Source organism: Triticum dicoccoides, chromosome 5B, assembly GCF_002162155.2.
Source record: "Triticum dicoccoides isolate Atlit2015 ecotype Zavitan chromosome 5B, WEW_v2.0, whole genome shotgun sequence".
Taxonomy (NCBI): Eukaryota; Viridiplantae; Streptophyta; class Magnoliopsida; order Poales; family Poaceae; genus Triticum; species Triticum dicoccoides.
Window position 1 is genome coordinate 679,247,154 of NC_041389.1, and position 14,902 is coordinate 679,262,055.

The window sequence follows — 14,902 nt, forward strand, 5'->3', positions numbered from 1 at the left end:
AAGAAATCCTAAACTTATATTGCAAGCCTAAGTTATGGCATGCGTCCATCCATCTCACCAAACTTGATCAGCAGCAAGAAAATGCTGCTGAATGTGCACGGCCAACCAAACATACGCAAGGAACTCAAACAATCACCACAAGCAACCTAAACAGCCTTCCAGGAGTGATGCAAGTTACTTGATAGAACCGGATACGCAGCATTTTAGTACATAAGTTGTCATAGAGACGACTAAATAAACATAGGACTTCAGCAGGTTAATGAACTTCAGGCGTAGCACTGCTGATTGAGTTCAGAAAGCGACCAAGAAATAAACAGTACGGGTTCTAAGCCTTATAACAGAATCTAGCATGAGCTCAAATATCATGTGAACAGAACCATGAGCAACGCATAATCTTGTTTGACAAAATGCAGAAACATAGGGCAATAGGAGTCTGGATAGATGGTTGATTGTCGACAACCTGAACTGCAAACTGTGCTCTCAACTGAAGCCTGTGGAAACAGCAAACAAGACATAGTTAGCACATGGAAATTTTTGGCTACTAATAGAATTGGAACAACAAATACAACTTGTTTATCATGAAACCAGTCAGAAGTTGCAACGTATCAATTAGTATCATTCGACAATTTTTCCGGCACTCAAAGCAACTAAATAGCACCAAGTTAAATCATTTCATTATGAAGACAGGGTGCAAACCCACAATGAAGTGTTCATGTATTTAGCATTCTGCTGGCTGGTTTTGATTAATACTCAAGCATTATCCTCCTACTGAAAATATGTAAGGTGGATCTTTTCCATTAACATGTACAAGCAAAAATTAAGTGCAGTTTACCATCGCATCCTCACTGCTGCGGGGGGTGGGCGAGCAATTGGGCACGGCAAACCTGGCACGGTGTTGAGATGGGATCGGCCTGGATTACCAGACGGCATGGGAGACATATGCAATCATGACCCACAAACAGTGAGGTCATAGCTGGACCCTGATGGCATTGCAGGCACAGTTCAGCTCCTGGCTGGAACAGGGGTGGCCGTGGGAGTGGAGCTGATGGCACGGGGATGCGTGCCAATGGGCTCTGAAGATCGACCCCCTGCCTCACAGCAGACACAGCAGCCTGATCCAGCAGCAGCGGATCTGCGATTTGGGGACCTGAGAGAAAAAATGAGGTGATCAGCTAAATAGGGACAAGAACTCGAGACAGAATCTCACAACAACATGAAAACGGCCCGAACCATACCTCCTGCTGCTGTGGCATACCACAGATCACTCTTGGTTCTCGGATCGGGGCCCTTCGTTTTCTTGGACCCAGTACGACTCCCCTGGCTGCCAAAACAAGGGATTTTATTTGCAGTTGCATTAGCAACACGAAAACCAGAAAAAGATGAATGCTTTGAGGTTTTATACTTACCCATCAGACATTCTCTTGGCTTTCCCCTTGTCAAGGACCAATGGTGCCTGAGGCGGCGCCTGTGGGGGGCCTTGCACCGGCGGAAAATGAGGAAGGCTGGCAACCAGAGCATTCACTGCAGGCAATAAGAAAGAGCTTAAATCTCGACGCGGACACATGCGATGCGAACCAGGAGTTTAGTTTTGGTTCGGAGAATCGATGCACCCTTGTCCATGTCGGATGCATCTCCATCCACGCCCATGCCAGCATGCGCAGACTCATCTCCAGGCACTTCGCATGAAAAGAAGGGCTAGTTTTGGAATCCGGCCTGCCGGCGAAATCCAACAAAAAAAAGAAGTATTTTTCCCCCTCGAAAACTCACCGGCCGATGACTGTGCGACCACCACCTCCTTGCCTTTCCATGGCTTCCTTGCCTAGCTTCTCCCCCCTTGTCGGCGGTGGCGCTGCCAGTGGATGGGGCAGAGCCAGAGCCTTTCCCCTGCTCGGCCACCGTAGCATCTCTAGGAACTGAAAAAGAAACCAAAGAAAATGTTGGAAACGAGAGAGCCAAGAGTTCCATGGTTCGGATCCCAAAAGAAAAGTACTCTACAGGCGAAGTGGAGAAATCGGGCAGTACCATCTTGGAGCACGGTGTCCGGGTTCTCGAGGCCAAGGTTTTCCACGGGGTCGGTGGAGACGGGCGAGGAGTCACCCCCGACGGGAGCCGGCTTGGATGAGCCACCGGCGCCGTCGTCCTTCTTGTGCGAACCCTCCTTGTCCTCCATGAGCGCCTCCTTGGGAGAAGGGAAGAGAGGAGAGAGGAGGCGCCTCGGGAGACGAGAAGCAAAACAGCAGCGCCGGGGTGACGAGGAAGGGCAGAACAGCTGTTTAAAGACAAGGAGGAGGCAGCAGGAAAGATTTACATTCCGCCCCTTGCACTCATGGTATTTCACGTTTGAGCTCCTTGTGCCTTACTTTTTCCATTCATGCGGTGGAAGCTGGAATTGTAACATAAGTATAAGGGGGAGACCGAAGTTTTAACAGCCTTGGCTGCTGGCGTCGGTGGGCCCAGTAACGGGTCTCGGTCGCAGACTCGACCATTTGCTTTCCCTTTTGGTCCATTTTTTGAACTCTAAAAATCATCTCCTTTGGCACCAATTATGTGAAGCCTTCGATCTGGTTATTTTTTAAACAGATTATGTAAGTTGGTCTCGTATATATGCCTAAAACCTACTCCAGCATATTTTGTACTCCACCCATCTGAATATGTAGAGCATAACATATATTTCGAGATTTTACGTTTATTAACACTTGTAGACCAATGCTAGAGGCAAACGCGCGCTTCGCCGTGCAGTCTTTCACTTATGGGAATAACTTCTTTCTCTAGCATGTTAATGTTGTCGGTTGTTTTGTTCTAGTTTTATTTGTGCTGACTTGAGTTTTAGTTATGTTCTAGCGGTGGTTTTTTATACATGTATCGTGTTGGCCTGTTGTTGAAAAGGATATTTGTTTTGAGAGAAGTGCGGAGTTGTTTGATATGTGGTTGTGGTGTTATTGCACGTTTTGACGTTAGTGTCAATGGGTGTTCATTGTTGTGTGAGCCCCATAAAAGCTCATGTTCAATGTTGAAAAGGATGAAGTTATTGCTACAATGTGGCCCGAAGCCCTAGCTCGCTCAAGTCTTTTCCCTGCTTGCTCGCTCGCTTTAGTGCTAGCTCTCAAAAAAACAACTATCATTTCTTATTTAAATTTTTTAATTAAATTAAAAGAAGTTCAAAGTTTTTAGAAAACTGTTGTAAATTAAGAAAATCATAATTGTTAAAATAATCGTGAATTTAAAAAAATATTATCGAATTTGAAAAAAAAAATCTTCACAAAATAGAAAATACTCGTAAAATTTGAAAATGATCAGATATTCTAAATATATTTGAAAATGTAAAAAATTCCTTTAATTTCAAAAATCTTTAAGATATTCTTAAGTATTCTGGAATGAAAATGTAAAGAAGATAAAAATTAATAAAAGATAAATAATTGGTAAATTTACCAAGTGAGTAGAGGGCTCCACGCAACCGAGTGAAGGAGGGCGCTCCATTTTAAGCGGGCATAATTACTTAGTACATTATATGTTGTATGTGTGCTATGAAGTATAACATCGAGTTTGTATTTTAGAAAAGTTTCTAATGGTATAATTTTATAATATACACCCTAGTACATACATGGGTTGAGGGATACACTGTTTGCTATAATTCTGTCCATGAGTAGCCTTGATTTGTAGTACCTCCCAGTAGGTGGTAAAGGCATCTCCAACGTGAACTCTCAAACCGCCCTCAAGCGTCCGGACCGAGCTGTCCAGATGCACTTTATCATCCAATGCAGTACCGCATTGATCCGCTGTCTCGTCCGGTTGTACGTTTTCCCACAAACCAAAAGTGAACTAGGGGAAGGGGCTTTTGTCGGAGTCCAGACCGCCACCACATAAGACTCTGACACCCTCGGCCCACTCAAATTCCCCTTCCGGTCCACTTTTCTTTCACCCCGCCCTTGCTCTCCCCTAACTTTGCATCCACACCCTCCTCGTCCGAAACTGTCATTGTACCTATCTGACCGCCGCTCAGGCGTCCTCAGGTGTCTGTAGCCCGCACCCCACATGCATGTCTGCCTTGGACTACGCCGTCGTCCACCCAGGATTCCTCTGCAGCCAGGTACCCATCGCCCCCCTGTCAACACCATCCATGGAGTGCACTATGCCCGGCAGTTGTTCGACCAAATGTCATTGAGCTTTTCTGTTGAACTTCTTGTTGTTCTCTAGAGTAAGCACGATGGTGTGGTACTCAATGATCGAGGACGAGTTGTTGTCCGATGCGTGGTTGGTCGTATGTGCGTACTTTTTAGGCATGAGGAAACGGGGCTCGACCTTTGGCAAAACGTGCATGCTTTGTTTCATGAGAAAAAGAACATCGCGCCCTATGACATGGATGTCATCCATGAACGCAATGTGAAGTCGCTATCGCATCGGGGGTACATCATCTGCAACTCCATCATGAAGTTTAATGGTGCAATTCACCGAGTGGACACAATGTGGTCATTGGGCTCGCCAACCATGAAGATCGTATGTTTTGCTTCTTATTGCTTCACATGTTGGTTAATTCATTCATTCATTCACTCAATGTTCCAACTTGATAATCATCATGTTGTATAGTATGGACATGTTGTACCCGACCATTTACGCTCGTACATTGTTAGATGAAGCTCAGAGGGAACTATGTGTGGGATGACATATGTCGGTTCTAACTCTAGTATCGTTAAATTTGGAATCAATGAAATTCAAAAGGTTATTAAACATCCTGCTATTTCGGATGTAATATTTACAGTTGAATTATTGTTGTATCAAGGATATTTGCATGTTATTTATGGATGAATTGTGGTATTTTTTATAGTTATTTTGGGTGTTACGGAATTAGAAAAAAAGAGAGGGTGCATTTAGATTTAGCAGACAGATGGCCAGCTCTTGTATCATTATCCGCGGACTAGTATGGAAATGCTTGAGGTGCTGGAATTTAATGGAAAAAGAATGAATGATAATTATACACATGAAATTCATAATATAATCACAACTATTTGCATGTAAATCGTCGAGTTCAATGAATATTCCAATTCGCAAAAAAAAGGAGTTCAACAAATATTCCGCCTTTACTTATTCGCAAAGAAAAAAAGAACGCCATTACGATGGACGATGGGGTGGAGAGTGGATGAAGCAGGTGGACGGAGATGGTGGAACGTGCCCGAGCACGTGACGGACAGACTCTGAGGTGCTGCTGCTTGGGGCTGGGTTTGTTCGCTTGTTCCGTACCGCATCGCTCCTTTGCCCATCCGTCTAGCTCTTCTGGCTCTGGCTCACTGATCTGATCTGTTGGCATGGCCTTCCCCTGCTTCTTTTTCCACACCTGTCCCAAATAACAGCGGATCGCAACCTGTGACATGCCTGTGCTGGTACCGTACTAGGTACTCCGTCGTGCCACTGCATGCGCGGTCCGCTTTTTAGCAAGCCATCTCTCCGTTGCGGGTTGCCTTGCCAGAACCTTCCCCGCGATCAGTCGACGGCCAGCTTCACACGGCGGCGCAGCACGACACAAACATCTGTCCATCCTCCAACATGCGTGTCCATGGGTGCACCGCCATATCGAACGGTCGGCTGCGCAATGCTAGTACTATTCGTTGGGTGCATATATGGGCTACAAACCCCTTTACTCGTTGGGTGCATGAGCGACAAGATAGACCATGCCACTGAAAAGCCTCCATTGAGTTTCTGTCCCGTCCAGGGTCCACGTTTCTCAGCGCCTGCGCAGTGGCCAGCCGATCGCTTGGAAAGCTACAGGATTCTGCAAAGAACCTACATAAAGCCAAATCAGACTGTTCTAAAAAAAAGCTAAATCAGACTCTTTTTCTGTTGGACTCGCCCCACTTTATCTAGTAGTACAAGCGATGAATCAATCGAGGAGAGGTTTTTTCTCCGGGCCATGCCAAAGGTAGGTAGATGATCACCAATACGAGTGTGGGTAAAATTTCGTGTTTTTGACCCTTTTGCAATACAAATTTAGGATCTGACCCCGGTTGCGAAAAAAATCGGAATTTGACCCTTTTTTTTACCGTCAGGATCTTAGGCGGTAGGGTTAGATAGCCTACTGGCAGGGTCCCTTGCAGTAGGGTACTTATCCACGTCAGCTCGGCCAAACGACCGCCGTCCCCCTCCATCGCACCCTACCGCCAGGGTCCCTGGCGGTAGGTTGTGTAACCCTACCGTCAGAGACCCTGACGGTACGGTCCGAGCAGTTATTTCGCACGAGACACACCGCGCCCCTGCTCCCCACCCCTGCCCCTCCCCCCGTCGGCAGTTTCTCTTTTCTCCCCCAAGTCGCCCCTATCTCCCTCTCTCATCTCCTCCACTCTCCTCCTCGGATCTTCATCGTTTCTTCACCGTTTTTGCGGATCGAGATGGCTCCGAAGAGAGAAACGTAAGCTCCTCCGATCCCTCCAATTAGTTTTTGCAAACTTGCTTCTGATTCGACGCATTATTTGCTTGAAATCCCTCATGTTTTTGAACTTAGATTGGATTTTTTTTCACCTAGGATTGTTTTAGCTTGATTGTAGTTCTAGTTCTTAGTTCTTTAGTAACTAGTGGTATTGAATATGAACTCTAATCAGTAGTTCATATGTTAGTGTGAAGATGAACCCTAGTTCATAATTTTTTTTGTTATAAAAATTATGATGTAATGCATGTGGGAGGACTTGATTGTAGTTTTATGATGCATGTTGATATGATGATATGAAGATGTTGTTTCGAAAAATTTGTTTAAAAATATGATGATATGATGCATGTTGGAGGATTTTTTTTGATATGATGCATGTTAATATGATTTGATCCATCATGTGTACTAGATGTTGTTGGAGGAATATGCTTAAGATTTATTTTGATATGATGCATGTTGATATGTTTTTGATATGATTTGATTTCATTTTCTATTTATGTATACTTATGCTTATGATGCTTTTGGTTATGAAATTTTATTAAGGCGGGCACCTCTTGCGGACAACATCGGCCCACGGTACTCCATGCTTGACTACGCATTCGACAAGGGTCATCGTGCCCGTTTCATAGAGAACGGAGAGGTAAGTAATATGAAGGAAATATTGATAAAAGTTTTCGGATTGATGAAAATAATTTCCTAACTTTTGGTGTTCACTTTTTGACAGATGCTCCAGCCACTGCGCATGAGGGGCACGGGGTTCATGGGCATATGGACTACGACGAGCGCTACGCGCCGTTCTTCAAGAGAGACCGACTGTTGGGTTTCGTGCTGCAGTTCAAGCATCAGCCGCCGACGCTTGTCCACGCAGCTCTGACAGCTTTGATTGACCGGTGAGGACCGGAGACCCATTCTTTCCATCTCCCATGCGAGGAGATGACGGTGACCCTCGAGGATTGGTCGATGATTACTGCCATGCCGATCGAGGATCATGCACTGATCGGGCGAGTGGAGAGGACGAACTGGCAGGAGAGGGTTACCACCCTCATCGGTGACTACCCCGAGGCTAAGGGTAACCGTACATACGGTGTGCCGTTGCCCTGGCTCTCAGAGCAACGGAAGACATGCCCCCGAGACGCCGATGAGACGACTGTGGAGTGGTACGCGAGGGCCTACATGTGGTATCTTCTCACGGAGGTCGTGTTTCCAGACGGATCCGGGAACTCTGCCAACTGGTCGTATCTGTTCTTCCCAGCCGATTGGGATGCAGGGTACAGTTGGGGGACCACATCTCTCGCCTACCTATACCATTCGGTAAGAGAGTATCTAATTGCCTACCTACAAAAGTATGTCCATGACATTTTGTTATATCTGATCCTCATTTGATTTTTTGCAGCTTGACGACGCAACGCGGAGGACGAGAGACAAGTCCAATATGGGTGGCTTTGTCTGGGCCTTCTCCATTTGGATGTGGGAGCGGCTGCCGGTGGGGCGTCCTGAGAAGATGCCAAGATGCCCATGGGGTGCCTATAGCGAAGACAGCGACGAGACTCGACACCCCACCGTAGCTTATGAGTGGGACGTGTCAAACTCTACACGGGCCTAAACAAGACTTCGTACAAGACCGTCGAGTGGCACTTGCCACACCGCGTGGCCACGCAGTTTGGGGTGTATCAGCATACCCCACTGGGCCCGCCCACCGATACCAGCATCCACGCGCTCCACATGTGAGCGCTTTGTTCTTCGTGCCCATGATTTCATTGCGTGGCGACTTTATTGTGATGTTTCTTGTGGCCTATGTCTTGCAGGATGAGCCGGAAGAAGAATCAGGCGATCACAGACTGGGGAGAGGAGCATAAAACTCATGTGATGGAGTGGAACTGACGGAGGTACCGGAAAGACGGGGAGAGGAAAGTGACTGACTGGGATGCTTACTTGGACCGACACATGAGGTGGTACGATGATGGCCAGAAGCACCATCTTCGTCTTAGGCCTCGGTGGACGGCGGAAGACATCGCGGAGCTGGAGAGGGATGACCCCCAGGAAGATGCCTACCAGACCGGCATCAGAAAGATGCACAGTGGATTTAGGGAGTTTGCACCCCTCATCAACAAAGTGGTAAGTTTGAACTGACGGTTGTATTTAAATTATTGTATTCGTCATCGTGACTGACTTATGACGTTGCAGTCTGGTGAGCTGAACAGATGCATCTTTGAAGCCTCAGATGCACTAGGTGATGCCCCCGGGAGCGTACAATCTGAGAACAAAATGAGGGAGGACGATGAAGGTACAATTTCAGCCTCCTCAAAATAGATGCATCTTGTTCACTTGCAATCATAAATATAATACTTATTATGCCCTTGTTTTATTGTGAGTGCAGAAGTTCGTGAAGCGTTGTCGCAAGCTGGTAGGCCTGCTTGGGTGTGCTGGAGCTGGGTCAGTTGAAGCTTATCATCCCGGAGCCACACAAGGTCTCATCGCCTCATCGAGCCATGGTCCCTCATCTTCTAGGTTGGTTGAGGAGGAGGGGGAGGAGGAGGAGGAGGAGGAGGAGGAGGAGGAGGCCACAAATGAAGGAGAGGAGGAGGAGGCCTATCATGAGGAAGAGGAGGATGAGAGTGATGGTGAGGAGGAGTACGATAAAGATTACAGACCTCCACCAACTCAATCATCTCAACCATCTCAGCTGCCGAAGAGGAATCCGAAGAAGAAGGATTTGCTGAGTCCGGACCCTTTCCAGAGACCGGTTCCTCGACGGTCCAGGAAGAACACTGAAGAGACTCGTTCAAAGAGGAACGAGGACCGTGCCTCCAAGAGCAAGAGGGGAAGGATGAATTAAATTCTGCTATTCGACACTTGGCTGTAGTTGAAAAGTCCAGTGTTTGTGAAACTATGTGTTTGATATTTGTGAAACTCCGTTTGCTATGTGGAACTAAGTAGTTGAACTTCGTTTGCTTATTATGCACAAGTTTATGTGGAACTCCGTATAACATGTGTATGTGATGTCCAAGTTTAATTGTTTGAGATCTGTTATTTTGACTATATCATTGCTGTTTTTGACTCTATATCATTGTTTTAGATCTGTTGTTTTTGAAAAGAAGAAAGAAATTGAACTTGGATATAGGCAAGACCCTACCGCCAAGGACCCTGGCGGTAGGATCAGACAGCCTACTGCCAGCCCCTATGGCGGTAGGTTGACCCTACCGCCAGGGCGCTCGCATATTTCGTTACAGAGAGTTTTCGAGGCAAAAACCCTGGCACACCCCCTCGCGGTAGGGTGCTAATCCACGTCAGCACGCGGAGACGGCGTCCGTCCCCCTCCGTCGCATCCTACCACCAGGGTCCCTGGCAGTAGGCTGTATAACCCTACCGCCAGCTCCCCTGGCGGTAGCGAAAAGGTCAAATCCCGAAAAAAATTCAAACCGGGGTCACATCCTGAAATGTTATGCGAAAAGGGTCAAAACACGAAAATTTTGCACGAGTGTGTTTTAGAGCATCTGAACTTGTTACTTATCATTAGAAATTGAAAAGCTTCTTCAAAAATTGAAACAGAAAAAAAATTGTCTCATACATTAATTACAAGATCTTGCAAAAAAAATTACAAGAAGAGAATTGTTGGTTAATTAACGAAAAGCTGCACGAGAACTAGGAAGCGAACGCGGGAGAGCCAAATTGCCATAGCCGTAAAATTTCCCTCACCCCCACTCACTGCATCATCGCCCTCCCGCCCTCTCCAGCGTTGTCCCACACAATGTCCGACCACCGCTGCCCTCTCTCCCATCGACACGCCACCTCTCTCGCTCCGCACCACTCCCTATTTCCTTCTACTGACAAAGAAAGGCCTAGTTGATAGCCGTACGATTAGAAGCATCAGACTATTGATGGATTGCTTTCTATCAGACTAGTTGGTAGTTGTACGATTAGAAGCATTTCAGTTGTCAGATCTATTGGCTAGTTTCCTTCCTTAAATGCCTGATTTGGTGATTAGTACTTTTGTGAGTTTTGCTCCTTCCTAGCCATTGTGCCCACAATCGGCCATTTATTTCCTAAAGTTGTTCCTAAAATTACTCCAAATCCCCTTATTTGCGGATAAAATGATTATTCTTCATAAGTAAATCGTGCAATTAATTACAATTTTGTAACATGTGTTTTCCCTTACTGGTGGTAACATGATTTTAATACCATAGAAGCATTCTTCTTGATGAATGGTAGCATCATTTCTTGATGAATTACCTCCTACGAATCAATTGGCTTCCATGGCGAATTAAACCTGCTTCCTCCTGCCAATCAATTGGCTTCCACAACGAATTAAACTTGGTGTAGTAGTATATGAATTTGTACTTAAGTGTTGATTTGTTTTTACTTCAAAAACATTGAAATCATGTTTCCATCAACTAGAAAATTGTTCCTAAGCAAATTTGACATTTCCATAGAAATAATCATTATCATGAGAACCTTTTTTTCTTCAAATACATCAGGTATGTATTTCCAAGAAATACAAATATACTCAGTTTGTTTCCATGAATAAAAGGTTTTGCTTCCATGGTTTCATGGACAAACAACTCTGCTTCCATGACAAATATTTTACATCAAATCGTTGACGTGGCTCCTCAAGGCAAGAATTGGATATTGCTTCTACTAGTTTCCTACCTTGCTTCTGTATGGGAGGTGATATTGCGGCCCTCGGCCTTTGGCGCGGCTCCTCAATGCAAGAATTATCTTGGCGGTGACACACTAGGAGTTGCATATCTGTTTGCTTCCGCCAGCATGAAGTAACTCGTCAGTGCGCCAATGCTTCAAACATAGCTTCCAACGCTGTCAAAATCACCCTAAGCAGAATATCATTCCAACTGAAGCAATGAAAGGCTTGAATGGAAGCAGATAAGCAAGGTATGTTTGGCGAACTAGCGTGGAAAAACATAGGTATCGCCGAAGCACAGAATTTAGTATTTGCAAGCAATAATAAGTAAGATGGAAGCGCACATATACAATTACATACAATAGCAAATAGATTGGCAATCATGTCGTCATAATTGTCTTAGGCATAAGAGCCTAGGGTCACAAACAGCGATGAAGGCAGTCCGAGGAGATATATGCAATTAAATACAAATATATAATATACGTATTATTACTAGAAAGGTTCTAAAAAAAATATTATTACTAGAATGAAAAGGCGAATTACACAACCTGAAGTGGGATGCAAGAAAAGGAAATTATACTACCTTCGTCTCGGTGAATAAGTCATTCACGTAGTTCTAGGTTGACGATTTAACTATCTAAATATATATTATATGTGATAAAAATATATATTTAGAAACTACATCCTTGTAGAAATCTAGTAATATATTTTTCATGACATATAACACATATTTAATTCCTCAAATCGATGACCTAAAACTACGCGAATGACTTATTCACCTAGACGGAGGTAGTACAAGTTATAAGAAATATAATGTAGCATGTTTGTTGAAAATAAAATAAAAATCCGCGCACACTGGTAACACTTATACTAAATCAGGAAGCATGATTACAGTTCTATCTATACATAAAAGCATGGATGCTCCGAAGGAATATAGCATACATATGTACATCTAGGAAACATGGGAAGACACTGAAGTTCCATTGCATGAAAGCAGTATATGTACATAGGACTCTGAGGAAGTATAGATGCTAAAACTATGAAGAAATAATATGTATACCAAGGAAGCATAGCAATAGATTAAAGTTCCAACCGTACATACAAGGATAGTAGATGCAGCAATAACCCGGAAGCATGGCAATATATTGACATTCCACTAAGTAGGAAGCACGAATGCTTGAAGCAAAAGAAACCTCATATCATTCGAAGCACTGAGTATTGAAACTATGGGTTATCGAATTATCAACGAAGCTTGACCTACAAAAAAGTTTGATGGTAAATGACGTAGCACATGACCAGAACAATAGTAGTCAGCCAATGAGCATACGAACCAAAGGACTACTCGACTGTTGGATGAAATATAGAGAAAATTGCATAGCAGAAACTGCAAAGTGATCAAAAGTCTAATAGAAGTCAGGGGCGGTAGATGAGATTTAAAGATGGGGTGATTATAATTTGGGGGTGGGGGTTACTGCGCAACAAGCTCTCCGCCAGCCGATTCAGTCGATGGCGTACCTGATTTGACATGCTGAAGCACGAATCATAGATGATGGCACACCAGCGTTGTCACCAGGGGGTCTGGATAAGTAGGGGTGGAGCTAGTTAGTGGGGTGGCCGTGCTGCTCCACGGTGCGGAGAGAAGGAGGCGCGGGAGGATCTGGGCGAGGCGCTCCGGGCGGTGCTTGCGAGCTGGAGGAGCTCTAGCCGGTGCAGGTATGATTGGAATAGGGAGAAAATTAGGGGAGAGGTTTACGCAGGGGCAACGGGCTAGTTATGTCCCTGCCGATGTTTTTTCTTTTTTTTCACAAAAGGAACACAGTTCCTAAGTCGTCGGATTTCAACTGAATCGACGACGCTGGAATGGTCTGACGCGAGGCTTCTTACCACACTATAGATAAGAAGTGGTTCCCTTCATATAAAGCATACTAATAACATTGCACTCATGTTTACGATTCAAGGAACTCTCACTAATCACCTTTCTTAATTCTTCCTACAATACATCCTGACCATTTTCTTTTTTGGATTCAATATTTTCAAGATAAACTTTATAAAGATAAACAAGTGAACTCAGCTTCATTTTCTAGCAAGAAAATAAACAAGTAAACAAAAAATAAAAAGTAACTAGGCGAGAAAAAAACAAGAAACTAATGTGGTGTTGTGCAGGTACCTGTTTGTTTGAGAAGAAACTCCCCGACAACGTTTCCAGAAATCTTCCTTCCTCTCTCATAACAGTGGTTGGGAAACCGCCAAGTATTAGCCGAAGTAACCTAGCAATAAGTATTTCTCTCAATTAGAGAACCAAGGTTTGTCGAACCAGAAGGAGTTCTTCCAGCAAACAAAGAGACTGGTACCTGCACACACAAAATCAAACTTATCCCAACACGTCAAGAAAGTTGTCAAGCTTCGTGTCCTGCTAGTTATAAGATTAAACTGCAAGTGATAATGATAATTGATAGAGAGGTAAAATGGTATAGCAAATAATAGTAATTTTCTAGAAGTTTTTATTAACAGAAAATAGACCTAGGGGCACAGTAGTGGCATCTCTCTTAAGCATAAAAGTGTGGTGTGGTGAAAAAATGTATAGTTGGGCAGTGATTAAATTGCAATATTTATATTTATGACTATGATCATTCATGGTATAATCTCATATAGGAATTACGTCTATGATATGTAAACCATTATCCTACTGCATCTACAACTACTCCACTCCAAGACCGCCATGCAGCATGCATCTCTAAGTATTAAGTTCATGACAAAAAGAGCATTGCGATAAGCAAGATGATATAATGTAGACAGTAAAATATCTAGCAATATGACAAGGACCCACTATGGTATATGCTTTGTCCCTTTCTAACACTGGGATATAGATCGCCGCAAGATTAAAACACACTAAAATGCACCACTCCCTCTGAAGAAATACCCATAAAATTTGGCCAAACAAGATAGATAGATCGTAGAGCATACAAGGCTATTTAATATACAACAAAGATAACTCAAAAGACTCAATTGAATTCAGGGAAGAATCCGATCATAAAGTGGCAATTCATCATATCCCAACAAACACACCACCAATTACGGTTAATTTATCTCGATCATGTGAGCCAGCTCACGGGAACTTGATATTGAAGATCAGAGAGAGAGAGAGAGAGAGAGAGAGAGAGAGAGAGAGAGAGAGAGAGAGAGAGAGATCTACCTACTGTTATGGACCCTAAGGTCCTAAGGGAACTACTCATCATGATAATTGAGGCAACGAGGGTTGATGAAGAAGCCCCTCGTGATGGATTCCCCCTCGAGCAGTGTCGTGGTTTTATCACGGCGGATGTCCTGGTGAAAGGACTAAGTCTAGAGACCATCGCAACTAGGTGGTCGCTCAGAGGGGTTGATCGGGAAACAAAGGACATGGGTTTACCTAGGTTGGTTAGAGAGCATGCTTTTCTCGAATGATAAAATGGAAAAATATGTTTATTTTACCATGGAATTGTAAGTGTAGAAAGGCAATTCATATAACTTTGCAACAACGATCCCATGATCAAAATGACCTTTTTTCTAATAGAAAAGGATCATGGTTCATATAACATATTTCATTAAAAATGTATATTGTAAAGAGAAGCATGTATGAACTTAATGTGGTGGCATTGCTAATTTGTTACAATTTTGGCCTTCTCGAGAGAGGGAGGGGTGAGAGGTACACATGAAATGCTCGCGATGCTGGACTTTAGTGGGGAAAAATGAATTCATAATAATAATGGCAGCTATTTGCATGTAAGACTTCAACGAATATTCCAATTCACCAAAAAAAAGAGTTCAACGAATATTCTGCCTTTGCAATGGACGATGGGGTGGAGAGTGGATAA